Genomic DNA, 27,176 nt, shown 5'->3' with positions numbered 1-27,176 from the left:
CCTGCTTTCTCGAAGCAGTGCTTTCAGACATGGAAAAACCAAGCAGGCAGAAAACAAGTGTAATGAAGGGACTCTGACCCCACAAGAATGCCCATTTTTTCCAAATGAACCGAACAGTCTAATAAAGGATATTACCTTCCCTATAAATCTTGCTTCTCAGAAAACAAAGGCGTAATGGTTTCAAAATGCTTCTACAACAAGGAGTAGAACCAAGCCCTAGAGCAGCCAGGGTGACAAACAGGGAGAGACCAAAGGTGGAGTTCAAGCAGTATATCATCATGAGAGGAAAGAGTGGAATATATGGCTGAGTAAAAGCCTCCTGGTCTGGAAGTTTCACGAACAATTACAGGAACGTATCACTGATTTTCACACACACCACCTGAGGCGTGTGCTCTTCATTGGGTGTTTGAACTTTGCTGACAATTCTTGACACAGGATGGGATTGACTTGAACAATGAATAAAAGCTAGCTAATACAGACACTGTGAAATATAAATAGAGGAGTTAGCAGCAGAGTTTCCATCAGAATTTGCAGAACAGTGTTTATAAGTTTTGCTGTATACATGTAGTTTTGCTATAGCAACAAAGATGAATAGTCATCATTTTCTGTGACCAACACCAAATCTAGTATTATCTATATCCTTCCTTGTGAATAGAAATGATTTCATCTCTACATGAGGTTCACTCTGATAACCAAAATGGGGAAGAAATCCATGATACTGAAGTTCATATACTGTCCATATGTGGGATTCCCCAGTGGATCAGCTCAGTTGGTATGACAGGAGACTTCCAGTTTCCCAATGTCAAGTGAGAAACTACAAATATTAATCTGTTTTCACTCTACATTTTGAGAGTCTCTAAAGTCTACTACTCCCAGCTGAAAGTATCAAATCTCACCTGATAGTGTGTGAGGCATCAGAAAGAACAGCAGGTAAAAACGATCTATTAATTTAGCAGAGGAAAATGCAGAGAGCTGATGTTCGGCTCAAACCAGAGTACACAAAAGTGCCCCAGCAATATCTTGGGCATGTGCCTAAGATGTATTCCACAATACACAACAGACAACAGGAAACACTAAGGGCAACTAAAAAGGTTTGAAGCCAGGATTATTTATTTATTTCAGCTGATTTTCAGCCACTAAAAACATTAATCAATCAGCCAGCTGAGAAAAGGAGAAAGAAGCTACCCCAGCTGATACTTTAAAAACCTTAAACTCTTTTTTTACAAGCAAAATTAAAAAGCAGGCAGAAAATGATGGAGTTCAATAGTAGGGGTGGTAGGTGAAGTAAGAGAAGGTTTTGGTTCAATAAAACAGCAAGGTAATTTCTACAGAAAGAAAAGATCACATGGTATTATGGCTTTAATTTCAGCCAAATATGTACCAGTCTTCTGGTTGACAGATGAAGTAGTCAGGAAGACTTAATCTACTCAAACTACATGAAAGGAGAGAATCATGATGACAGAACAAGACATACATATCCAAGCACATAGGCCAAATAAAAGCATCATTTTTTATGACAAAACAAAAAGCAAGTAAGTATGCTGAGAGGTAACATGAGTACTATCGTGTGGAGCTTGGAGAGTCAATAAGGGTAGTTGGAAATGGTCATGTAGGAAAAAAGAAATTATGTGATTAATAATAGAGAAACCTGATGGGGTAAGTCCAGTGGGTTTTGGAGGATTGTATTTCATGTCTAATGTGTTCCATAAAAGCTACAGTGGAAAATCAGATCAGGTGGTGGTGATATTTTGCATCCAATATCCTGCTATATGATTAGAAGGTCATAGATGACTGAGTGGGCTCCACAGCATTTGTGATTAAAGTACTAATTAGCCAAACAAACAAAATCAAACTAGAAAGTCTCTTCAACAGACTACCACATTTCACAAAATTATAGGAGCTTCCCCTCAAAAACTCTGGTTGTAAGAGCAGAAAGGAAAATTCTGTTACCCAAAGTGACTTTCATCCTACAGATCATTTTCTCAGTCTACACAATCAGTAATACAACTACAGAAATTTCTAGAAGCAATGGATTTTTTCTTAGCACAGAAATCCTACATGGGATATCAAGTAACCCAGTAATGTCCATTATCAATTACTCACCATAATGGACCTCATTATGATAAATAAGGAACAGTTAATGGCTTTTACAAAAATTGAAAAATTGAAAAATTGCCCAATGAAATGAGGCTTGATTTATTTAATGCAAACAGGATATGTCACCAACCTGAAATATCTCTTGTTGGATCTTTTAAAACCTGCAGGTTTTTGAAACTGAGAGGAACAGTTGAGATTAGAGTTGAGAAAATACATTTAAATGAAGAAGTGCTAAAACAACTGGGAATTTTTCAGGAGCATCTTGCTGGAGCCCAAGAAGCCAAGATCCCTCAGATTCAAAAAAGTATACTTGACTGAAGAAGATCTTCTTGGTGAAAGCAATCACATAAATTTTGTATTTACACCTATATACATACACAAACGTATAGCATGTATACGTGGAGAGGGAATTAAAAAATCAATGAGATTACTATAAAATACAAATAGAAGCAAACGGGTAATGAGGTAACTCAAATGAATGAATGAGTTTTCATAAATCATCAAATTTTAAATAATAAGGCATTTAAAAGTATTCCAGAAGCAATAAACTCGGTGAATTAATTATAAGTCAATAGCTAGATTCAGACAGTGGGATAGTGCAGTGGGATGAAGGAAAAGCAGAAATGTCCAGTAGATTTTTCAGTGGAATTTGGAAGGAATCAAGATGTGTAGCTACTTCTGAATGTATTACTGATAGATCAAATAGTTAGCCATGCATATCCAAGGAGAATATGAGGTAGTCTCTGTGACAACTAAACATTTACAAACTCAGATATCTTAGATTCAAGAGTCTTCAGCTATCTGAGGAAACCTCTAAATCATTAGTATGATTTTCTGGCAAACAACCAGGAGTAATTAAATAGAAAAATTAAAAAGATTGGAAAACCATCAGCATTGTCATTGAGAGAATCTTGTAGTTAGTCTTCATTGTTCTGAACTAAAAAAGGGAAATTTACTAAGGCAAATACTGACTATTTTAAAGGTTATCTCAGATGCAAAGTGCGAACTGCAGATACCTGAATAGTGACACTTAAAGAATTAATAACATGACCTAAGGAAATAAAATCAAATGAAAAATAAAATTACCAGAAAGAATCTCATTAAGTGTTACAATGATAAGCAAAATAGACATATAACCCTTACAAAGGTGCTGATGAAAACAGCTTCATTAAAATAAATGTCTGAAATCACATCTTAGTATTATATAGTAGTCAAAGACAGCTAGCTTGAATTTGAAACAATAAACTGACACCCAGAACAAAGTGCCAACTCCAATAATTACATAATATAAGCACAGATTTTTTTCATTAACCAATCCAATAAGGTGTTCTGTTTCTTTCCACCCTTGCCTCTTAGCAAAGTTTCAATAATCTAAGCAACATCCTCCTGGAAAATCAGATATAAACTGGTAGTAAAACAGATCAACCAACAGGCCTAGTGGACAGACATAATCTGTATGCATCTAAATCAGAGTTCTGTTGTGGCATTTAAAGCAAATACCTGTAGCGGGTTGGGTTTGTAACTGGGCAGAAACACCAATTTAGTGTAGTGGTTTGGTCCAAGATACTCATTGCTGTTTATCTTCTGTGAGATAAGAATTAGGAGGAACGCAAAGCAGGCACCAAACTTGAAAGAATATAAAGAAGTTTATTAACAGACCTAAAAGAAAGCAAAAAAAAAATCATACCACACCTTCAAAACTCTTCTACTCCCCCACCTTCCTCCCTTCTCCAAGTGACAATGTAAAAAGACAACCCTTGAGATGTTCAGTCTGTTTACCACTTCCATAATCTTGTTCAGTCCATTTAGGAAGAGGAGTCTCTCTTGCCCATGCTATGAACACAGTATCACAACGAGACAGCCGCCCACTTCCAAATATTGTTCAGTCCATTTAGGAAGAGGAGTCTCTCTGCTCACATGTGAGTCCCTTCCCCCAACTTGCAGCTTTCCCACAACTGCTTTCGAGGGTCCACTCTTGAAGTTTTTTGGGGTACAATTTTAAGGTTGAGCCGTTCAGAAACAAAAGTTCTCTTCACCCATCTCTGGGAGCATTTCATCTCTAAGAAATCTTTGGGAGCATCTCTAGGAACTGAGGTTTTCTCCTTTCACATTTGGAGCAAAAGTCCTCATCGTTTCCATCTCTCCCTGTTTAACTTCTCATGAAATTACAGCTGCATCAGCATCTGCCTATCTCAGTGCAGGTGCTTTTGCTAACAAGCATGAGTTGAACACTCCACTCCCCGTATCTTCTTGAAATTACAACGGGATACTCTGATATATCATAGCTTCACAACAAAATTTCAGCTTTAAGCATCTCCTCTTTCTCTTCCCTCAGGTTTTCAGCTCTTCACAGCACTAAAAGGGTTAATCTCACCTCAGCCTTGCAGCTGGAATGTGGCTTATTGCAGTGGAGGGGGGGAGGAGCCGAGCCGCTCCCAGCAGGGCTGTGGAGGGGGTTCCACGGGTGGAACAGGGCCCATCGGCTCCAGGATGGCCGTGGCCCGGCCCGAGCAGGGCCTGGGTTGGGCCCGCTGGCCCCCGCACGGGGCCCGCAGCCACCTGTCCCAGCACCGGGAACGAGACAGAGAGGCTCTGCCTCGGAGTTTCCTATTCTTAAGTGTGGATCACAGAGGCAGTCACAACTTTAGGTGGCTCAAAGAATTGTCCATATTCAAACTGGCCAGCTGATAGGTCCTGTCAGATCACAGAAGAAGCTGTAAGCACCCCTTTGCAAGATCATCACTTCAGGGCCTATGCTAGCTAACCCATGACAATACCCCTTATCCTTGCTTACCAGGTATCAGTTCAGATTGTGAAGCCAACGTTCCAGTGCAGAACAACTGCTGATGAGGTGACTGCCTTATTGCAAAGTCTTCCAGGTTGTATCAACCACACATACAATAACACAATGCCCTGGTACTGTTGATATCTAAAACCCTGAATCAATTCTCATATAATATAAAATGACAAAATTTGTCCACGCCTCTGTGTGGCTACTGTACACTAGCTCCCAAGGCTGTGCAACTGGACTTCTTCATCTATCCAACCTTTTGGCTGCTGCAGCATCCCTTCATTTTTACCTGACCTTGATATTTTTTTTCCTGTACTCAGACTCTTTTTATTATCCTCTCTGTTCTCCCATCACATTTTCAAATTCTTTTTCCCCAGTGTCAAGGGGAAGCTTCTCAGATGAACCTTCAAGATGTTCCCTAAGTCTCTGAAGACATAATACCTGTCAGCCTCCACTGGGAGAGGTCCAAACATTCCTCCAGCAGCAGGATTCCCCAGTAGAATTGTCATGGCTGACTGTACAACAGCTACTGGGTCTGAGAGAATTGGTGATTCCTTGAGAGCAGGAAGGGCTGGAGAAATTGTGTAAACAGTAGCCTCTATAACACTTTTGGTCCTCCTCCAAAATCCTGCTCCCTTGGCTACGATGTGTTGGCCAGCTGCAGGAGACACCAGAGAAGAAAGGTCAGCTGAATCCTGATATGGGATCAAATCACAGAATGTTAAGGGGTTGGAATGGACTTTAAAGATCATCTAGCCCTGAGCCCTGCTGCCATGGGCAGGGACATCTCTCACTAAACCAGGTTGTCAATGACCCATCCAACCTGGCCTTGAATACTGCCAGGGTTGGGGAATCCACAGTCTCCCTGGGCAACCTGTTCCAGTGGCTAACCATCCTCATACTAAAGAATTTCTTCCAAATATCTAACTTAAATTTCCCCTCTTTCAGTTTGTACCCATTACTTCTTGTCCAATCACTACAGTTCCTGATAAAGAGTCCCTCTATGACTTCCCATAGTCCAACTTAAGATACTGGAATATTGCTGTGGGGTCTCCATGCAACTTTCTCTTCTCCAGTCTGAACAGCCCCAATTTTCTCAGCCTGTCTTAGAAGGGAAAATGTTCCAGTCCTCTTATCAACTTCATGGCCCTCCTCTGGAATTGCTCCAACAGTTCCATGTCCTTCTTTTGTTGGGAAGACCTGAACAGTGCACAGTACTCCAGGTGGGGTCTCACCCTATCCTCAGTACTCAGAAACACCCCTTATGCTTCCAAATTGGCCCAGGGAAGCAAAGCATGTCAGCAGGATTTACTCAGCAGGGCATCGACTGCGGCCTTTCTAGTCTTCTCAACAATCCTGACGTGTAAGAACTGCTACACTGGCATTTTGAGGGTTTTAGTCCTTAGTGGGCCAAGCTACCTTACTAAGGAATTTCTGAGTGGTGGGCATATTAACTACACTGATCCCTTTTCTATTTCGTATTCACTCACACCTCCCTCCAAATCTCCCTCCCTCTTCATCTTCTGGCAACTTATGGGTCATGTTTGCCCTCCCAGGGATTAAAAATTTGTAGTTTGAACACTTTTGCTGACACATTCCTGTTCAGCTGCAGGTGTTCCTCCCACTCAGATTTTTGGCTGTTGCTTAAAGCTACATGCCTGGTCCATGGGTTGTTGAATAGTGGTTCCTTTCTGACTTTGCAGGGGAATAGGCATGCAGAGAGCTTGGCTCCTGAATGCATTGTGAGTGGGAGGATGGAGGTAGTTGTTGGGACTGAGGAGGTCCAGCTGTGAGGACCTTCAAGGCAGGGTATGCAAGCCATGGGGTGTTAATGGCCCATCATTAGGCTGGAAGGGCGTAGCTGCTCTAGGAATAGGTGCTTCAGCCAAAAGCATAAACACAGGATGGATTAATCATTTCACTAAAGTAGCAAAAAAGAGAAGGAACAGAAGGAGAGAAGCTCTTGTTTCAGTAGGGGTAAAAGGCTTCCTTTTTGAGGGTACCTTTCTGACCCACATGGAATAATCAGATGGGTCGTTGCAGTTGTCTTAGACAAAGTCATGCAAAACCAATATTAGCTTTATCCAGCTTCCCTTCCCTCACACCCCTTTAACCCTTGCCATCTGCTAATGAAATGAAGAGCAAACAATGTCCCTCCCCTCCTCTCTTGTTTCCTCACTTGCTGCTTTCTGACACTTTTTATCCATCTTGTCCAGCAGTCAAAATATCCAGCATTTGTCTTACCATTCATTAACAGCTTTGCCTCATCAGTGGAGCAAAGAAAAAGTATTTAGCATTCAAAAACACAGTTAAAAGTACCATTGTAATGTATTCACACAGCTCTGCTGGAAAAAGAACAAGTATCTTTAATTTTGGCACAGTTTTGAAGTATTTGACTTTTCAACTACAACACCCGTGCAGTATTTTTAGTGTAATTTCCTGAAATTTATCTTGTAAACTAGAAGTCTGACCCAAAGTTATTGGTCCTCATCTGAATCACAACTTTTAGAATCGCAACACAGCCGTTTACAACCTGAACTAATGCAATAAATGGCAGGAGAAGAAGCTGAGAAAGTGAGAGTTGGAAATGACCTTTAAAAATCACCTAGTTCATTCCCCCTAGGGACATCTTTCACTATCAATTTGCTCGAAGCCTCCTTCAACCTGACCTTCAATGCTTCCAACGATGGGCCACACGCAACTCTTCTGGGCAACCTGTTCCAGTGTCTCATTACTGTAATTGTAAAAAATTCCTTATGTCCAAGTTAAATCTATCACTTTAAAACCACTGCCCCTTGTACTGTCTCTACACACCTCGGTAAAAAGTCTGATTTGCTAAAGGGAATTGCTTAAAGCTCCATTTGTCAGGACGGATCAGCCTTAGCCTCCACTCTCTTTCTTGTACACCCTTCCTCCCCTCTACCTTCTCCATGACATTTTGGGAGCAAGAGCGAGATTATGGAGAGTACAGGTAGGCAGTGGATGTAATTACAGCAGGTGAGGGAGGAAAGTACAGATACCTAAATCAGCTAGTTAAGCCAGGATCAGAAGCAAGTGAGGGTCACCACTGTGTAGAGGCAAAAATAACTGCACTTGCTCTGTGCAATGCAGATACAGCTGGTCATCCCAAGCCAGCATGGAAAACACTAAAATTTTGCATGGTGTGGATGTTCCTCATGCAGTGTCCTGAAAACAATGAAAACAGATATTTCCTCAGTGAGATTGAAGATGTTTCAAACAGTGTAAATTGCCCATTGGCTCTCTGAGCAGACTAATCATGCCTAAAGCATAGGGAATATTCATTAAATGTGTGCAAAAATTTGTTAACAAAACTCTACTGAGGATGTATAAATTAAGACTATTCAAACAATTATAAGTTAGCCAAAACTGAACAAATTTTCAAGGGCAAGTAAGTGATCCATCCTTAAAACTCAAAACATTCTTCTCTCACGTACAGGTCCCTGCTCCAAAGTCTATACTCATGATCATCATTGTCATGGTAACAAGTGTAATATCATGTGTAAAACTTATGTTCTGTGAAACTGAAACTTAAATGAACAAAACCAGCTCCGGTCAGACAAGGAAATTTTGACTTCAACAGTTTAATTCTAGCAAAGTTGAAAGCAATTTTTAAAAAAAGCACCTTATAATGGAAAATGTCAGAATTTTCTTGCATACGATGCCACTAATATGTCAAAAGAGCTTCAGCTGTCTGTATAAATTTCTGCAGCACACAACTAAGCCACAACAATTTCTTTCATGATGTACAAAACACTAATCATTTTCCTTCCACATTTCCAATCACAGAGCAGAATTGAATATTATAATACTTGATATTTATTGCATCTTATTGTTTGTAGCACCTTGGGTACAAATTTGGGTCGAAGAGAATCACTGGCTCCAAAAGCATAGATAGTGTTTTCAGATTGTGTGATGGAAAAGAGTAATAGAGGTGAAAGGCTAGGTGAAATCAGAATGGAAAGAAAGAAAAATAAATTTGCATTAGAATGAATTTTTATTCCTCAAAGACATCGCAGCAGATGAAAATATGAGAGATAAGAAGGGAAGATAACTTAGTCTGGAGTATTTACAATTTCTTTTGTACTTAACGAATGACTTCATAATAATAAAAAAAAAAAAAGGTGGATTAGTTTATATTACCACTTTTACATCCAGGATTATTTTCATCCATTTGAATCTGTTCAGAGACATGTTTAAAATAGCCAAGGATCTCACCATACGCTCTCAAGTCCTACATGTAATTGCATTCTCCTACTCCAAACGTGTATTTGTCTGAGTGAAAGGTGTCTTCCAGCACATAATTGATTATGTTGAAAAGTTTTTCTTTTAAAAAAAAAACAAAGCCCAGAAAAAATTACACAGAGGAATTCGCATCTGAATCACCCCACTTGAACAAGTCTAAATTAACAGGAACTAAAAAGAACTCATAAAATTGTGAAAATAAGGCTAATACTCAACTTATAGAAAGGTAGTTGTGCCTTCTTATTTTTCTATGCATTGAAGTAACCTTCAGGAGATACAGAGTAAATCTTTGGCCTTTATTTTTTAACTGACTGAAGAGCTTTCTTCTAGAGAGAGAAGTTACACAGCAATTTTCCCTTGGGATATGTTAGCTTGAAAACGGATATAATTCCTATATTAAATAGAAGGGGAAAGAGGGAGAGTTCTTTTGCCACTAATTTCCTTGACAGTTTTGTCTTTGTGAGCTTAGAGATCAATTTATTTATGAAGTGGCATTCTATTATTACCAAATTAAACAATTAATAAATGAAAAGTACTCCTTTTTAGGGTACCCATCTAACCTGTCAGCTCAGAATGAGAATTAGCATCCTAAATAATCACAAATAAGTCCCATAAATCAAATAAGCTTCTAATGGCATTTCAGGAAATAAAGCCATGTCACACTCATCAATACCAGCATGAGAAGCTTCACAGCCAAAGCCCACCATAGCAAACATACCTGAGCATAGAAGCCTTGAGTCATTAATTGAGATTCCAGTGAGTGCATGACAATTATTTTGATACCTACAATAATAGATTGCTAATCTGAAGTCTGATTTCATACTTTCCCTTTAGTGTCTTAAAGACAGGTATTACCTTAAATAAAGTGAAACTCAGTTGATTTGCATTATATATACAAGTGTTTAGAGCTTAAGAAATGATCAGTCATTAACAAAAAAAAAAGAATAACAGATATATAGTGCAAGGGGAAAAAAACCCTAAATTCTATGTCAAAGATCAAGTAGGATTTTTAAAAATTTTTATTTCCAATATCAGTCACTAAATAATTAATTTGAAGACAGGAATCAACTTATTAAATATAAAATATATCTAAACTAGAAATACTCTCTTTGAAGTGCAGAACCTGGCTATAATTCATAGGCATAAAACACATGTAGAAAGTAGTCAACGCTGGCTTGAACCTCATGTGGTAATGGTATTGTCAGGTAGCTATTATTTCAGTTCAGAATTTTCAGTTAATATTCTAGCATTCATTTGAAGGTTTTCAAGTCAAAAAACCATGATAATATCCAGTCTTGGCCGTGTATCCAGACACAGATAAAAATGGGCATTTTGAAAATGAGCTTGAGTAAAACTAGGTTTTAGCAACATAATATGCACGATCTAATATTAAGTGTTAGGAAAATGGAAACAAAGGGATGAACCTATGTCTTAAGCAGTACTTTTCAAGCTATATAATGGCTCTGTAGCAACAGAAAATACTGGCAGAAATCTTTTTCAAAGAGTCTCTGCAAATCTCACCAGTGCTGAGTGAAATGTGAAATAGATAAGAGTACTGGCAGTGAAACTAATCATACACACTCTTTCTCATATCAGTGATACGACCAGCACTAATACCACAGCTAAACTACAACATATTCTCAAGGGCTTTAGGAGATAAAAGGTAGCTTAATGTCTGTTTCTTGAGAGAACGATTGCAACCTGTTCATTTAGCTGTCTCTACAATCTGCTGTGTAAGTAATTTTGCAAAAGATGCTACAGAGACAGGATTGAAAAATCAGTGTAGTGCATTGGTGTGCTGGTTTTGCCTGGGGTAGAGTTGTTTTTCTCAACAGGGGTTGGTATGGGGCTGTATTTTGGATTTGTTCTGAACACTGGTTTGATAATACAGAGACATTTTTGGTATTGCTGAGCAGGGCTTACACAGAGCCAAGGCCTTTTCTGCTTTTTGTACTGCCAGGATGGTGAGGAAGTCAGGGGTGCCTGGGTGGTTGGGAGGAGACACAGATGGAACAGTTGATCCAAACTGACCACAGGGATGTTCCAGACCATGTGATATCATGCTCTCTATATAAAGTAGAGGGAAGAAGGAGGAAGTGGGGATGTTTGGGGTGATGGAGTTTGTCTTCCCAAGATAGATCCACATCATTGGATGTGATGGGTCCCTGCTCTCCTGGACATGGCTCAACACCTGCCTGCCCATGAGATGAGATGACTTAATTCCTTGTTTTGCTTTGCTTGTGTGCACAGCTTTTGCTTTCCCTGGTAAACTGTCTTTATCTCAACCCAGGAGTTTTCCAGCTTTTACCCTTCCAATTCTCTCCCTGATCCCACTGGTGAGGGAGTGAGAGAGGGACTGCATGGGGCTTGGTGGCTGGCTGGGGTTTAACCACAACAATAGGGAATGATTCCAGGTGGTTTTTATGGAACCTAAGGGCAAAATGTTAATCTCCCTGACAAAAGCTGAAGACTTCATCCTCCACAGCATGACTACAATAATGAGCAGTAAAAAAGGACATCTCACTCCCATCTATATCAAACATGAGACACCAAAACAGTGCAGATAAAATTGTATTTCAGGCTAAAGGACAAATTTCTCCTTGATTTCTAGTGAACTTGTCAATTCACGTTGACTCTAATGACTCTTTGTACTGCCCTCAAGTTGTGGGCAAAGTTCTCACACGCTAAACGAAACTTCTGATTTCTTTAAGTTGTTCTCCAGGTAATAAAGCATTTTTGTTGCTACAGACAATTCAGCAGCAACTCAAAGCTGAGAGACTCATTATACAGTAATAAAACTCATGAGATGATTATTTAAAAAGTTCTAATATCCCGACTCTTGGAAATCTAGGAAACAGCAAACCAAGTGCAGGTTTGACACTTGCTTGTGTACGGCTTTTAAGTCACAGATTAGATCCAAGAGCTCTAAAAAGGCATTATTAAATTTCAAATCTATAAAGTGTATGATTTACCTTAAAATGTCATTTGAAATGTTCTGCTAAAATGTACTACAGTATTATGACTACTGAATTATGGAACTAATGTTATTCCACACGTTTATGGTATTTTCTTTTTCAAATACAAAAAAAACCCCAAACCCAAGAGACCCTAAAAACAAACCAAAAAAATCATAGTTTCAGGTTTTTGAGGTAGAGGTAATTTCTGAAGAATTTGCCAAGATATTCTGCAGGTTTTTTGCTGGTGCTGCACTTTAGCAACTGAAGCAAAAATGATTCTTCAACAGTTTAGTGGAAAATCAATTATAAATTATGTGAGGTACCTCCAAAATTTTCCACAGGAATGGGAACATATCCATTCATTTTCTGTAAAACAAAATGGAAAAGTTTCCTGCAAATTTCTTCCAGTTTTTCACCTCAATTTTTAACTAGACTCAATTATATTCTTACTTCATTTGGGCTTAAGACATCTTTTAACAGGACAGTTTTGTTTGGTTTTCGTGTGATGCTTTCCCCTTTCACTTAGGTGGCAATTTTACTTAAGTAATGCCCATGAAATCTATTATTAGGCTCCCTGAAATTGGGTTATCCTTAGCAGTGAATACCACATAGAGATTTTGGATACCTGAACAACACAGCTTGTTTGAATAGTCATTTGAAAAGGAAAAAAAAAATAGATTTAATGTAGCGTTGGGCTTTTTATCCCAGTGTGATGAAAGGGGCAGATGAGACTTTGTATTTCAAATTGCCAGAGAAGTAGAAAAAACCTGGAAACATGGACTAAATATGTGTCTTGTCTGCCTGCAGAAATGGTACTCATTCAGGTAATCTAAATATCTATCTTAAGAACATTCATAGCCCTCTTTAAATGAATAAAAATCCATTTTAGTTGTAGTTGGAGTCCACATAAGCAAACCAAGAAAATAACCCCCAACTGCAAACCAACACCTCATATGCATAGCCCTGATGTTGAAGAAATGGAAATCAGAGGTAGAACCACCTCTGCTTGTATTGATGGGGTAATTTTAGAGCAGAAATAGTTGTATTTGAGAAGGAATCACAACACCCAGCCACAAGAAAGATGTATATACACTAAATATATCAGCAGTATGAAGGCAAACTAGATATATTCCTTGTACAGGGGCATTTCAGCAGTGCCTCCCTAAGGGACATGGCAACCATATTTTCAGTTTGGTAAGTGCACCACTAATGCTAGGATGCTTACCATCTTTATTGTTTTTGTTTATTTTTTGAGAAGACAGACAAATCCCCCAAAATTTAAATAAAAATAAAAGAAGGAAACTACCTGAAGGTCTTCAGGAAACCATAGCTGATCTTGGCATCAAGTTTCGAAGAAACGACAGAATAATTAAATTGATTACTTCCTGCTTAAAAATAAGCTTTCATTTTTATAAATTACAAAAAAAAAAGCAACCGACCCAAATAAAGAAACAAACAAGGAAAAACTTATTATTAAAAGCCCTGCTTTTTTCGCTCAGGAATATAAGAGAATATTTAATATACAAAACAGGAGTAAATTAGAGGCCTTTCTCCCCCTCCATTTATCAAACACAGATTTAGACTTTGTATGTCATAGACATGAAACAAGCAAAAATCCGTGCAGTTTATACGCCAGATGACTTCTTAGAAAATTAAGCATTTGCATTGACAGATCATTCACTTCAAGTGTCAAGAAAAGGAAGGAATTGCCCAGGTGCTTAACATATTTAATTGATTCAAAAGCAATTCTCCAAATCATAGGAAAATCAGCCTGCATTCTAGGCCATGAAGCCAGCATAATCTTCCCAGGTGGTAGCCTACTCTCACAGCTTCAAGTCTTCAGGGACTGAAGAGAATATAAACTGTCCCAATCAGCCCATTGCCTCTACTAGCAAAAGTTCACAGAATCCTTTGGCTGAGGTTTCATTTACTGCTCCTATTTCTTGCCTGGTGTAAACACTGTGCTTTTCAATGCCATCTTCAAAGCTCATTGGTTTTTGAATACTTACACTTTGGGTGACTTCAGTAATGTTCTTCCAACACATGTATCTTAATTCTTGTTTTGAAGAGAACAAAAGTCAGGGATTTGCCTTTCTTCGGAATTAAAAAAAAAAAAAAAAAAAAAAAAAAGAAGAAAGAAGCAGCTCTTATTAATTCCAGACAGAATAAAAACAACCTTTGTGCCTAGACGTCTCAAAATGGTGCTATGCCTTCAAGTTCCTTCTCCAGATCATCTTTCATATTCCACCTTTTCTATTCTTACATGTTGCTAAATCCTTCATCCAGGCCCACATCATCTCATCTAGGGATTCGCTTTATCCAACAGTGGCCTGCTAAAAATTTATCTAACTTAAACTACTTGCTTTTGCTGTCTATATATAGTTAGGGTATATAAACTGACATGTTCAGAGACAGATTTATCCCAGCCCAGAACAGGGTCTCAGATGGCAAAGACACATGCAGAGCCTGGATGTGAAGATCTGGAATAAAGCCCAACCCAAAGGTTATGCCTGGATTCTGGGGCTGAGTAAACAGATTAGCATTATTCATACTGATTAGAAAGAAGGCAAAAGGGATTAATAGGGAAAAGATTAAGTCTTCATTCATACATATCAGATTTGAGGTAACATCTGGAAATAGGTAGAGAGAGACAGTAATTAAAGTCAGTAAAGTGAAGCACATTTTAAAAGATCTACTTGGAGTGTGACCTTAAAATTATTAAATCTGGCACTATTTTTTTCAAACTCAATGTTTATTTTCATGTAAAAATAATTTGGAGATATGATAATAATTATCATCCAAAGAACAACTACTACAAACCAGCTCTCTCCTCCAGTTCTTTTCTATTGATGTCCAATGCCCTTTTTAACACCCGGAAAATAAATTCATGTGGCTTTCAAGAAAACAATGTTTTGGTTCTCTGCTAGGCAACAATATACAAGGTTTCTCTTAATGGGTTTCTTTTTTTAATTTAATCACTGTAACTGGCATGTCTCCTGCGTCCTACCACTGAAACTGTATCATTAAGCTGGAAAAGGTCAACCACAAAGTAAAATTTTAAATTGAGTTAAGCACAGTTCAGTTGTATTATTCTATAAAAAAATGTGAGAGACATTCAGCACACTGAAGACCTGTCTAACCTTTCTTTTATCTTCCCTCTTCACAAAATTCTCACAGATTGGTGTGTCCCAGAGGGTGTCTGGTACGGTTTCTGTGGTTATTGCACCTCTAATCCATTGTGTCTCTTTCAGTGGTCCTAGTTAAGTTTTAAAACCTTGAAATGATACAATATTTTGACAATGAAACATTTATTTTCCCTCCATCCAGGGGGAGATTGAGCCAGTGGCTCTTTGAGCTGATCTCTGCAAGACTGACTTCATGGAGGAACTTTTACCCATCTCCTCACTGGGACAACATCAGGACTAGTAATGCAAGCACCTGTAAGTGTGTTAGTTATCATCTACACAGAACAATAAAAGCTTCAGAGACAACAATTCATGAAGCAATGAAGATCTTCTATGCAGATCTGGTTTATCAGGCGGGTAATCATCTTCTACATGAGGAACCCAAAAAGAAGTATCGGAGAGGCTTTTTAAATTCAGACCTTTCCACCTGTATCTTTGTTTAATACAGAACCTTGTTCTATATTGGAATATACAATATTTCATCCACAAGTGTTGGTACAGACAGTTGTAAGAACATGATCTGCTGCACCCTCTTTAATCTAATCAGATCAGTATGAGTTATTTCTCAGAGAAAAAATACTATGGATCAACCTTAGCACCTGAGGTTAATCACCCCGAAAACCTCCCTGAGTCCATGAACTTTCCCCAGTAACCTTAGTACCAGTAGACAATGTTCCTTTACCACCTTTTTTACGTAGGAAGATAGTTCCTGGAAATCTCAGAAATATTTGCTAAACTTTACAGAATTAGTATGATGCTCTTCAAAAGTCATGTTTTCAAATAACTGCAAAGCATGTTTTTGGCTTCATTCTTCAGTAAATAAAGCTCCATGAACTACAAGACAAAGCATAACTCTAGAATAGCTTCATAAGTAGAAGAATTTTACTAAAATTACCTCATCAGTATACTAAATTACAGTAGTATTGATGATTTATTATAGTATACACTGAAGTTTTTTCCCAGAAAAATATTAATTTGGAATGCTGTGTAGGGTATTAATTCATGACATAGACTCTGTATCAGACATACTTACCTCTGCCTGAATTTATCCCCAGAAAAGCAAATGGGAAGTCTGAAGGCTTCAGATTCATTCACTCTGTTACACGGCGCATCTCCCCTGAAATCAAGAGAGCTTTGTACAAGCACTGAGTTACTTATTTATTTCTTAAACTCAGAATATATTTCTTTTGTTTTCAAGTGGAAGGCATAGAACAGATAACTTTTGACCATTCTCCATGAAGCTAACACTGTTTCAGCTTCTCAGCTTCTTGAAGTGAGAGAAAATCTAACTCTCCATTTATGTGACAGTGATGATTATTGCTTAATTATCCAATTTATAAAACAATAATTGCAGATAGCCTTAAAAGAGAGAGATTCTAACACATCCCCAAATTATATACTCAATGTAATGCCCATCATCACAAATTATATCCTATCAATTTTTGCATGAAATGGAAACCAAATCCAATGGTATTCTCCTGGCAAAATAGGTAGGCAGAGATGCTCCCAAGTAATTTTTTTGTCACCCCCACAACTTGCATTTTCTTTTAATTATTCCATCAGTTAGTTACAAGGACCAAGCTGAAAATGGTTTTGTTCTAAATCAGGTACCAGAATCAGAAGTAGCTCCCAAGCTAAATCTGCCTCGTGTTCCTACTGCCCCTTCACCCATGGACTGGACTATTGCAGCTCCTTTCTCTCTCTCTGATCCTGTCACCTCAGACTTGTTACCTGAAAGCCTCTATTTCCTCCATATAAGGAAAGGCCCAGTCTTCACCCCCACATCCCCATCTCTTCTGACACCACTCAAAATTGTTTTGATGGCAACTTTGATAAAAATTAGTTCACAAATTTCATATAACAAATCATTCAGCTGTTTATTTCTGGCATAGCCAGAAAAAAAACCCAAAAAAACCAAACAAAAACATGGTGGGGGAAAGGAAGGATATTAGGTGAATTCTCTAAAAAGACTTAAAAATATCACAGCTCCAAAGCAACCACTAATTGTCTTTAAACAGCTTCCAAGAAGCATTATAGAACACTTCTAGCCATTAAGCACGTCTATTCTTAGATACAAGAACCACCATCCTAACAGAGCCCGAAAAAATGTGAAATGAGACTTCTCCATAAAATATTTAATAAACCCTACAAAAGTAGAATAGCTGATAATGGACTGCCTCTGAAAATCTGTGAAAGAAGGATTTAGTCATTAGATTTCATTGCTTCTTGGCTTCCAAACCAGATTACCCAAACAACATGGCCTATTTTTTTTATTAATTTGCAAAAATAATTATTTCCATGACCACTGAGATGAAGAGCTTTCAGTTCTCATTGAAACTCCTGAAAGGTCTATGTGGATAAAGAATTACTCCAGTTATAAGTACCTATACAGCATTTAAATATTGCCTCTGTTACTTATACATTCATCTTTCATGAATTATTATATGTAAAAATCTCTCCCATATAAGGTAGATATTGAAAAAAATCATTCTCTATATAGACACACTCTCTAAGGCAACTTCTGCTTATTTTATTCATCCCAAAGAAAGAAACGTAATAAAAATTCCAGCATTCTACATAATGACACTTGCATAAATCAGGCTGGATTTTACCCTAAAGTTAAAATGAAATAAGTCCCAGAAGGAAAAAGAAAAATAATATAATATAGAATACATCCATCAATCAATTGTGAAAAATCTCCTTAGTTTCCAAAGTCTACCTTAGAAGCTATAGATATTAATTGTTTTCTCCTCATAAAGCTAGATATTTCTTTTAAATTCAATAAGAACTGTGAATTTCCTAAAAATACTTATATAATGTACAAGAAATGGTTGAGGAAAAAGTAAAATCCCTGTGAGCTGAAATTTAATAGATTGCAGTTGGTTGCTCCAAACTGTTTGCGGTCAAAAGCATTTTAAAAGCCCAGTGTTATTACACGATGAGTAAGTCAGGTTTTCTTTCCTTTCTTGTTTTTTTCATTTTGATTCATGGGGGGTTTTTTGTTGGTTTTAAAATCTCCAGTGCAATTTTTTACCAGGAATTGTCACCTTTAGCAAGTCTTACATTAATCCGAATGCCAGATGTTAATTTCCCTAAACTGTTTTTCTGTGACTGGTTTCCAGAAGCACTGTGGCAGCCATAAGCCCAGTTTCAGGGGCACTGAGCACCCAAAACTCCAGTTAAATCAGAGGTGGCTGTGGATACTGGGTGGCCTTTAAAAACAAGTTATAAGGCAATGCTGCTGGCATAGAGAAAGCAGCCCTGGAAGCTCCTAGCTCAAAGAACACCCATTGACTCATCTGGTATTTCCATACATGAAAGATTGGAAAACTGCTTTCTATTCTCAATTCTTACAAGGTTCCTGGACTACATTCATATTATGAATTTTCTTAGTTTCCATCTCCCAAATACACTTACGCATTTTAAAGTAAATTAGAACTAACCTCTGTGGTTTCGTGCACTTATGTGTGTCCATACATAGACACACACATTCCTCTGTTCTGTACTGTATTTTGAGGGAGCAAACAAGCTCCTTTTGCTACTTAGAGACCAGCCCAAAAGAATGGAAACAAGATGAACAAGAGATGATCTGCCACCTGCAGCAAGACAATGACCTTACAACTATACACCTGCCACAATATCACCACTGTCATTTTGGTGAGATTTTTTAACTTGAAAATCTGGGCAGGTGTCCCCTTTACCAAAACATTACCATATTTTTGACAAATTCAGTCTTGTGAACTTTCGCTCTTTCTGCAAAACAATACAGATGAAAAACTTAAGTTTAACGGTGCTTACACCGCTTACTAGGAAAATAGTTTTTCAGTCTGGGATTTCAAGAGCCCTGTGCACACTTCTGCTAGCCACCAAAAAGAGAGGAAGGCGGAAGAAATAGATCATGCGGCTCACCGTGACAATCTCCAAATGTATTTGAAATGCCTCCATGCAAAAAAACCAAAACAGCTCAACTTCTTTGCATTGTCAGAAAAGTACAAGTGATACAAGGGGTAAGTGTGTGGACCTCAGAACAGGTGAGAAAAACTGGGGGCCAATAAGGTGACAGAAAAATTAACACTTAATCTACCAAATACCAAAATTTCACAATTGACTTTCTGAAGTAAAAAGGTATCGTTTCTCCTCCTTATTACAGATGTTCTTCAAAGTGAAAGCTACATCAGACAACAAAGGAAGCGAGTTTATACAGGTTTAGTTTAATGGAGGAAATGCTTAAGACAGCTGCAAAAATTGAGCTTTCTTAAGTGCTCTTTAATGAAATTAGATATTATTGAAGAGTATTACAGATCTGTGTAAAAGGGATTTCTCCTGCAAATATAGACCTTATACAGTCTTCTGAGAAACACCTTTTAGACAGTGGCTGCCACAGAGGTAATGTCTTCTAAAATTTAATTTTGACCATTTTCCATGGCTAACACTGTTTCAGCTTCTCAGCTTCTTGAAGTGAGAGAAAATCTAGCCTTCCATTTATATGACAGTGATGATTCTTTCTTAATTATTCAATTTATAAAATTAAAAAATAATTGCAGGTAGCCTTAAAAGAGACATTCTAACACATCCCCAAATTATATACTCATCACAATGCCCACCATTGAAAATTACATCCTATCAATTTTTACATAAAGTTGAAAACAATTCTAACAGTATTCTCCTGGCAAAACAGAGATAAGCCCTGAAAATCAAACCAGTGTGAGAGAATCAATTTTAGAACCTGTGAAATACTGAATTACACCTTTATGAAAATATAAGGAACCAAGCAAATTGCAAACAACAGTTATCTGTCCAAAAATAAGCCAGTGTCTACTGACTTTCTGGATATACAACAAAAGCTTTTGAATTACAAAAGACCTCAGCAAAGTCTTTTTGATCAGACAGGGAGCAGATCAGCTGTTCAAGGTTTTTTCTGACCTCTCTGTCTCTGGAATACTTTCTCTTATCCAGCTTCTCTCCGAGGCTGTATGAATGAACAGTGTGTGAATGAGAATGATACAGCTCATTCAGCGGTAAAAAAAAATGACAGCATTCTGCAGGCAGGCAGTGCTACACAGAATTGGTGTGACAAGGATTTTAGCTTAATTAATGCTTGTGTACATATGTGGGAGGAAGAGCATCCTGATGGTAGTGATTTGACCTCCAGCAATACACTTCAGTACTGTGTCCTGAGAAGTCATTAGGAGGCAGGACTTGAGATCAACAACTTCACATGAACTCATTTTTTAATGTGATGTAACGTTGCTCAGACAAGCAAGGACTATGGCTTTAATATGAAGACATTAAACAGTACTTATTGGTGAGATACGCAGATTTTTGTCAATGTGAATGCAGTCTGTAGCATTAAAATGTTTTACCATAGAATAGAGTAACTACAGAATCAACCAAGGAAAATCAAATTAAAATACAGGAAAATAATTTCTAGTGAAAAAACACCTATTTTTTTCACTAAGTCAGGGGGTCTTTTCATATGAATAAATATGAATAAAATAGAAAGCTGAAAAGTACAAAGAGATTTTTGTTCATTTGTTCACCTTTAGCATTCAGGAGGACAAAGAGTCTACAAGTTGGATGTGGTATTGACATAAGAGGTATCATTCTAATGAAAATGGAACACTGAACTTTTATTGGAGAACAAGAGTGATGAGTGCCGAATGGTGACTTTCTGTTTAAAATATTTGGAAGACAGGCTCACACTATGACCTGCTTCCAGTTTCCAGTGGTATTAGGGATGAAGCCAGTATAAATCCAGTTGTCACAAAAGAAAAAGTTATAGTATATATTAAACCACAAAAAAAATACTTTCAAATAACATTAAGGGTATGACTTAAGCCCACAAAAGCCAGGAAATTTAGAGTTAGGGCTGCAACTCTGTCCTCAACTCACCCCATTTTGTTTAGGTATTATAGCAGATATGAAGAAAGTTACCTGAAGCATGATGGTATTGGTTTACAAGGGATGGCTCTGAATGTGGTATTTATGTGTGCTGGGTAGGGTTTGCTTGTTATGCTAGAGCTGACAAAGCCTTCTCATGGAGGGGAAGATTATATGGCAAATAAACCTCTTCATTAAATGTTTATAATATACATCCCTTTACCTGATTAACTTTGTGATCCATGTTCCTGGACTTCAGACTGGTGATTTCTTTTGGAGATGTCTGCTGGGATTTATATGAGTAGTGGACAAACCTGTGTCACATACACAGCTCTGGACTGAGTGATCACAGTGCCTGGTATCTGAATATGCTGAAGAAAGAAGCAAAAACACCAATGAAGCAAGGTAGTTTGATAATTAGCTATGAATCTCTAGTGGAAAATATGTGTTCATCTGATCAAAGTGATGAGATTCAACAAAAGGAAACTTAAGAAATAACAATAGGTTAAGAGACGAGCTCAAGAAGCAACTTGAAGTAGAAAATTAGCTACGAAAGTGACCTGAAGGAGACTTTTGTCTGATACCCGAGAAAAATATGACTTGTATCAGTTTGAGTTGAAGGTGTAAAGAAAGAGAAACAGAGAAATACATGTTTTATTTAGCTTTATCTGTGTCTTATGCTCGCTAAAGTGAAGAGTGACTGCTTTCTGGAACACGCAAAGATTTTGCATGTTTGCTATCACAAGTTTAAAAATATTCAGGGTTTTCATCAATGGGATTTTGGCCAACCTTTAAATCATCCTAGTAAATATTGTGAGTAATTCCTGCATCCCTGCAAATATGCCATACTTCATTACTTTGTCTTTGAGATGTATTTTATTCTGAGGTGCAGTTACATGAAAAAATGTGCCTTTTTGCTGACTTAAGGGCACCTACACAAGGGTTTTCCTAAGTACTGTTAACTCAGGTGACTTGTAATTTTCCCACACTCTTAATAATGTAACCAAAAAAATTTACACAGGACTTTTTTTTCATGTTCTACATTATTTTTAAGGAAGTCAATAACAACTGGTTTGGGTCCAGTAGATACTCTGGCACTGTAAATCCCTTCAACCCCTCCACTGCATTGCAGAGATGCACATCAGTGACTTCATCACAGCAGAATCATGTGGTGTCTGGTCCCCAAAGTTTATTCAGGTATTGATTCATGCTTTCCTAAAATTCAAACCATGAGTTACCTTAAGGTTTCCCAGGCATTTCAAAGAGCTGGAATGGGTCTAGAATTTGCAACGATTTTCAAAACTTGCTGAGTTTTAATTCCATGTTTCCTCATGTGAGAAATACAGCAACCTGTGATTCTGTGTCTTTTGTGCAGCAGTCATGCCTAATAGCTCCATACTTCTTGCATTTTACTTTGTATCTTAATTTCAAGACATAGCATAAAGATTTAATAAATGAAATACACGTTTTTAAATCTCTCAGTGCTAATCTGAAATTGTGGTAATTACTATCATCTCAAAGCACATGCCTAAGGTTTGATTTCCTCACTCCTTGAACAGACTGAATTCTTATAAACATGCTGCCATCTATTTACAAAAATAACATAAATGAACTGACAACTTCATTTTAGCTGGTGTTCTCTCACCCATGCTCAGAGTGAAAATGATGTAAGTACAAAGTTGTTATCATTCTCCCATTCACATTCAGAGATAAAGTATGGAACCTACTCTTCCCATAAATCCAGATTAATTCAGCTTTCAGAGCTAGACTGAACAGTTGCTAAAGAATAGGGGTTTTTTTCATTTAAGCCTATAGGTTTGTATCAGATCAAAAGAAAAAAAAAGCTGAAATAGGCAGACCTTACACAGTTCCCCTCCAAAGAAAAGTTTGCTCCATATTTGCTGGAAATCCAGCCTATTTTGCCAAAAAGTCTTGTAGTTCTTGTTAAAATCCATGAGTTGGAGTCCATTTACCAGCAGTTTCATAATATTAAACACATACCACAAGAGATACACTTTTTTAAAGCAATCTGCATTACTGTTATACATTACATCATATAGACAACCATGTTACCATATAACTAATGGAAATTCTATGACATTTTATGTTTGTCTTGTTAGCTACTCTCCTTCGTGTGCAAGGCAATATAACCTTTCTCCTACTTTTTCCTTGAGACTTAAGCTAGGTTTTATTAATTTATGACCGACTGTCTGAGAGGACACATAGATTCAGCTACCAAGACTTAAAAAAGCTTCTGTAATTCAACCATGTGCCTGAACATTCTTGTTGGATGACCTTATATTTGCTTTGAGCTGAGGACATCCTCCATGCTGTAACTGTTGCTCTGCTGGTGCATGATGCCTTGTTAAACTAATGTGACTTTTCTGTGAGCCCTCAGCCTAACCATGCTGAGCCCAGTTTGTACAAGGCACTGTTTTCATGAAATCATGAGCACAGGTGTTATTGGAAAACAGACCTGAGTTTAATTCCTTATGGAGAGAGTTTCATATTCAGTAAACTTAATTTAAATTCAATGTGACGCTTGGCTTCTGAACACAAAAATATTTTAACTTCAATCACTAGCTCACTGTAAGAAAATGAACAGGAGTTATCTCACAACAGCATGTTCTGAAACATTAAAATCAAAGTCATTTAACTCAGGACAATGTTCTCACCTGCCACCTAAAACCGTTAAATTCAGAGTTCTTTACAAGCCCTAAGTATAACCAATGTTCCTTGAAAGGGCTGCAAATATTTTAAACAAGCCATGACCCAGTTTTCTGCACAGTTGAGCCAAACTATTTTTGCTGTTTAAATAAAAATAACAAAAATGCACATTTTTGCATAGTTTCAGCACAAAATTCAGGGGGCAGAAAGGGAAGAACTGTGGGCTGAGATGAGTTTCACTTTACAGTTTTGGAACAACCAAAACTCAAAGCTAAATGGGCATGGTGAGTGCATAGAACCACAGGAACCAAAACCAAAGAAAAGGTTGGGATGGAATGTTATTACAGCTTTTATATCTATCGTGGTAGCTAGGTACTATCTGGCCCCTGTGGCAATAGGAGTTGAATAATGCATTTTGTAGTGATTTTCACATGTGATTCTCACCAGTGAGGCCACTACTAGGATAGTGTGTGTAGTTCTTGATGTCCAGACTTAAAACAAAGATGTTAAAAAATTGTGCAGGGCTCAGGAAAGCAAAGTAAGAATGAATCATAGTGTGGAAAATTAGTCATAGAATGACAGAACAGAACAGCTCAGTCTAGTCAATTTGTCCAAGGATAACTAGATGACCTGATAATAGCTTATTAGTGATTAAATAAGAATACTTTTGGTAGTAGTTTTGTTGGGTTTTTTTTAATTAAAGAAGATAAATATCAAGAACCAATAACTGGAAGTTGAAACTTGACAAATTGAGAACAAAAATAAGGTGCATGTTTTGGATTATCAAGATAATAACAAATAACTTAGAAGTGTTATGGTGAAATCATTCACCACTTTAAGTCATTGAATGAAAAACAAATGGCTTAAACTGTTTTTCCTAAATCAATCAAAAGGGCCTTAAGACTAAGGTTATTAAGACAAGATTTAGAATAAGAATGTGATAACATCGGTCACAAGACATGAAAAACAGAATGGAAATATTCCCATAAATGTCAGAATGTGAGACCAACAGATGACAATACAAGCTGAAGTTTTCTATTTCTCTGCAATTTCAAATGATTTTTTTTTTCATTCTGATCTAAATTCCATCAAATGTAATGCTATTTTTGCTTCTGAAAATGCATGGTGTAAAGTAAATTTGAGGACTTCTGAAAGTCTTACCCTTACTGTCACAAAAGCTGACAACTGTCAAGGAGCTGGCTAGTTTTCTCCTTTACATTCTTTTCATAGCAAATTCCTTAAGCAATAAAAATGTTAGTAATAGTTCTCACATAAGGTGCTTTTGCTTTGAGAACAAAGCAACCATGCATGCAGCCAGACTAGAAGCCTTTAAAAACAGTCTTTTAAGCCACATTTCTTGCAGCACTATTTCTTTCTTCCAGAAATATTACAGAACATATTGCTGACTGTCATAAACAGAACAGGAGGGAGGACCCCCTGTTTTATCCATCTGTGAAATGCAACCATCCTTGAGTGCAACACAACAAAGTTTCCCAGTGGCTTGCTCATCTGAAATTACAGTGAATTTGAGGCAGTTAGCTGCATTAGTAAAAGCAATCATCTTGCAAGAACAAGCAAGTAATTTCCAAATAGATTTTTTTTTTACTGAAAAACAGTCCAAAATTTTACTCTTGCTCTCCCAGGATGCAGCAGTATAACTCAAAACCAAAGCTTTGGCTAGTGTGGAAGAGGTACCCTGCATCACCAGCAGCTGAGTATATTAAATCAAAGTGAATCTAGAACATAACAACTGTTTTAGAAGAGGGTTTTTAGTGATACATTTTTAGACTCAGCTCCTCGGGATTAAGATGTTTTCCCTGTGCATCTTGCAATGAGACTAACTAAGATACCAGAGGTTAACATGGGACAATGATTTAAGTTATGCAGTCAATTGAACAAAAGTTCTTCTCAAATTAGTGGGAGTTCTGCTCAGTTGAGGGACTCAGAATTTTGCCCAGTAATTAAGTTATTCATTTTTAGCCCTGAGCATTCCTCTTCCTCAGCTGAGTGTGCCAAGAAAACTAAAAAACTGAACAGCACAGAAGTAGTATTAAACTTTAACAATGCTTTGCACTGACACAGGGGGGAATATCAGAGCTATTTAGAAACAATGGCATGATCTCCAACTGGAGCCAGAGAATTCACAGGATATGAAATGCACATATGTGCTTTTCATTGGGATGATCCCCCGTTCTCACATGCTGAAGCTCTTCTCACACCTCATGCTCCCATGCATAGCACTTAACCTGACTACTTAAATTGCTCTGAAGCTACTGTTAGTTACCTGCCAAAGGCTGTAAATGCCCAGCTGGAAAGTGAGCTGTTTATTTCTTACATATTACTCAATTTAAATTAACATGTATCTACTGTTTATATTTAAAATATAATTTAATTGAATGGTATGTTAACTTTACTTGCTTTGGCCTCAATTTGACAAATACTTAAAATCTGTCTAATTTTCATTGTGTAGCTAGATCTCTGATTCATAACACCAAACAAAATACTACTGTACACAGTGGCATTCATCAGATTTAGTTTAAAAACAAACAAAAATATTTACAAAGGTTTTAGAAAATGAGTTATATTTTGCAAGCAAGATTTAATCCTAAAGTTTTATTTTTTTTAAGATCATCCTTGAAATTCAGGGAAATATGCTAACCTTGAACAGGAACAGTGTAAATTCCCATCTGAGATCTTTCACAGAAAATGTAGCATAGATGATGATCCTTTAGGGATGAACTTAGTGGTAATTCTCACTGTCCAGTGCTTGACTTTGAATCAATACCTATATTTTTAAAACAAAGAAGTAGAGAAATGGCAACACCCATCACATTGCACTATTCTGATACGCACAAGTCATGAATGGGGCTGATACACTCTGCTGTACGGCACAGACTACTACGGTTTAGAAGAAGTGAGTTGGTAGTTGATTGTTCTTACTGGTTGTTCTGCGTTCAGCCCCATTTATTCCCAGCTGCATCATGAATTTGCCAAACAATTCCAGTTGCTCCGGCCAAATCTCACAGAATCACAGAATTCTTTGGGTTGGAAGGGATCTTAAAGATGATCTAGTTCCAAACTTCTGTCATGGGCAGGGACACCTTCCACTAGATCACTCCAACTTGACCTTGAACGCTTCCAGGGATGGGGCACCCACAGCTCCTCTAAGCAATGTGTTGCAGTGTTCCAATACACTCCTAGTGAAGAATTTATTCTTTATATCTAATTACCCTCAACCTGGACACTACACCTACAAGTAAGCCAGAAGATCTGAAGGGGACAGCAGTGTTGCACTGGTAAGACTCAGATGATGGGCACAAATGCTAGCATGGATAC

The 27,176-nt window shown here is 37.6% G+C and overlaps 1 long non-coding RNA gene across 2 annotated transcripts; it reads right to left on the bottom strand.

The window, feature by feature from the left end:
- Positions 1-4,619: 4,619 nt before the first annotated feature.
- Positions 4,620-26,619, bottom strand: LOC121675604. Of its 2 annotated transcripts, none has more exons than XR_006020129.1 (5): positions 26,500-26,619; positions 21,397-21,544; positions 16,327-16,425; positions 14,118-14,202; positions 4,620-5,546 (listed from the first exon to the last, which is right to left on the bottom strand). It is a non-coding gene; the product is annotated as an uncharacterized LOC121675604 (long non-coding RNA). The 2 variants fall into 2 exon arrangements; XR_006020130.1 differs by having other exon boundaries at positions 16,327-16,410.
- Between the last annotated feature and the right edge of the window lie 557 nt (positions 26,620-27,176).

Source organism: Corvus kubaryi, unplaced genomic scaffold (assembly GCF_017639235.1).
Source record: "Corvus kubaryi isolate FWS band 111438036 unplaced genomic scaffold, C.kubaryi_AGA036_p1.0 74, whole genome shotgun sequence".
NCBI lineage: Eukaryota > Metazoa > Chordata > Aves > Passeriformes > Corvidae > Corvus > Corvus kubaryi.
The sequence above is the reverse complement of the archived record's forward strand: the minus strand, read 5'-3'. Positions and strand labels throughout refer to the sequence as shown.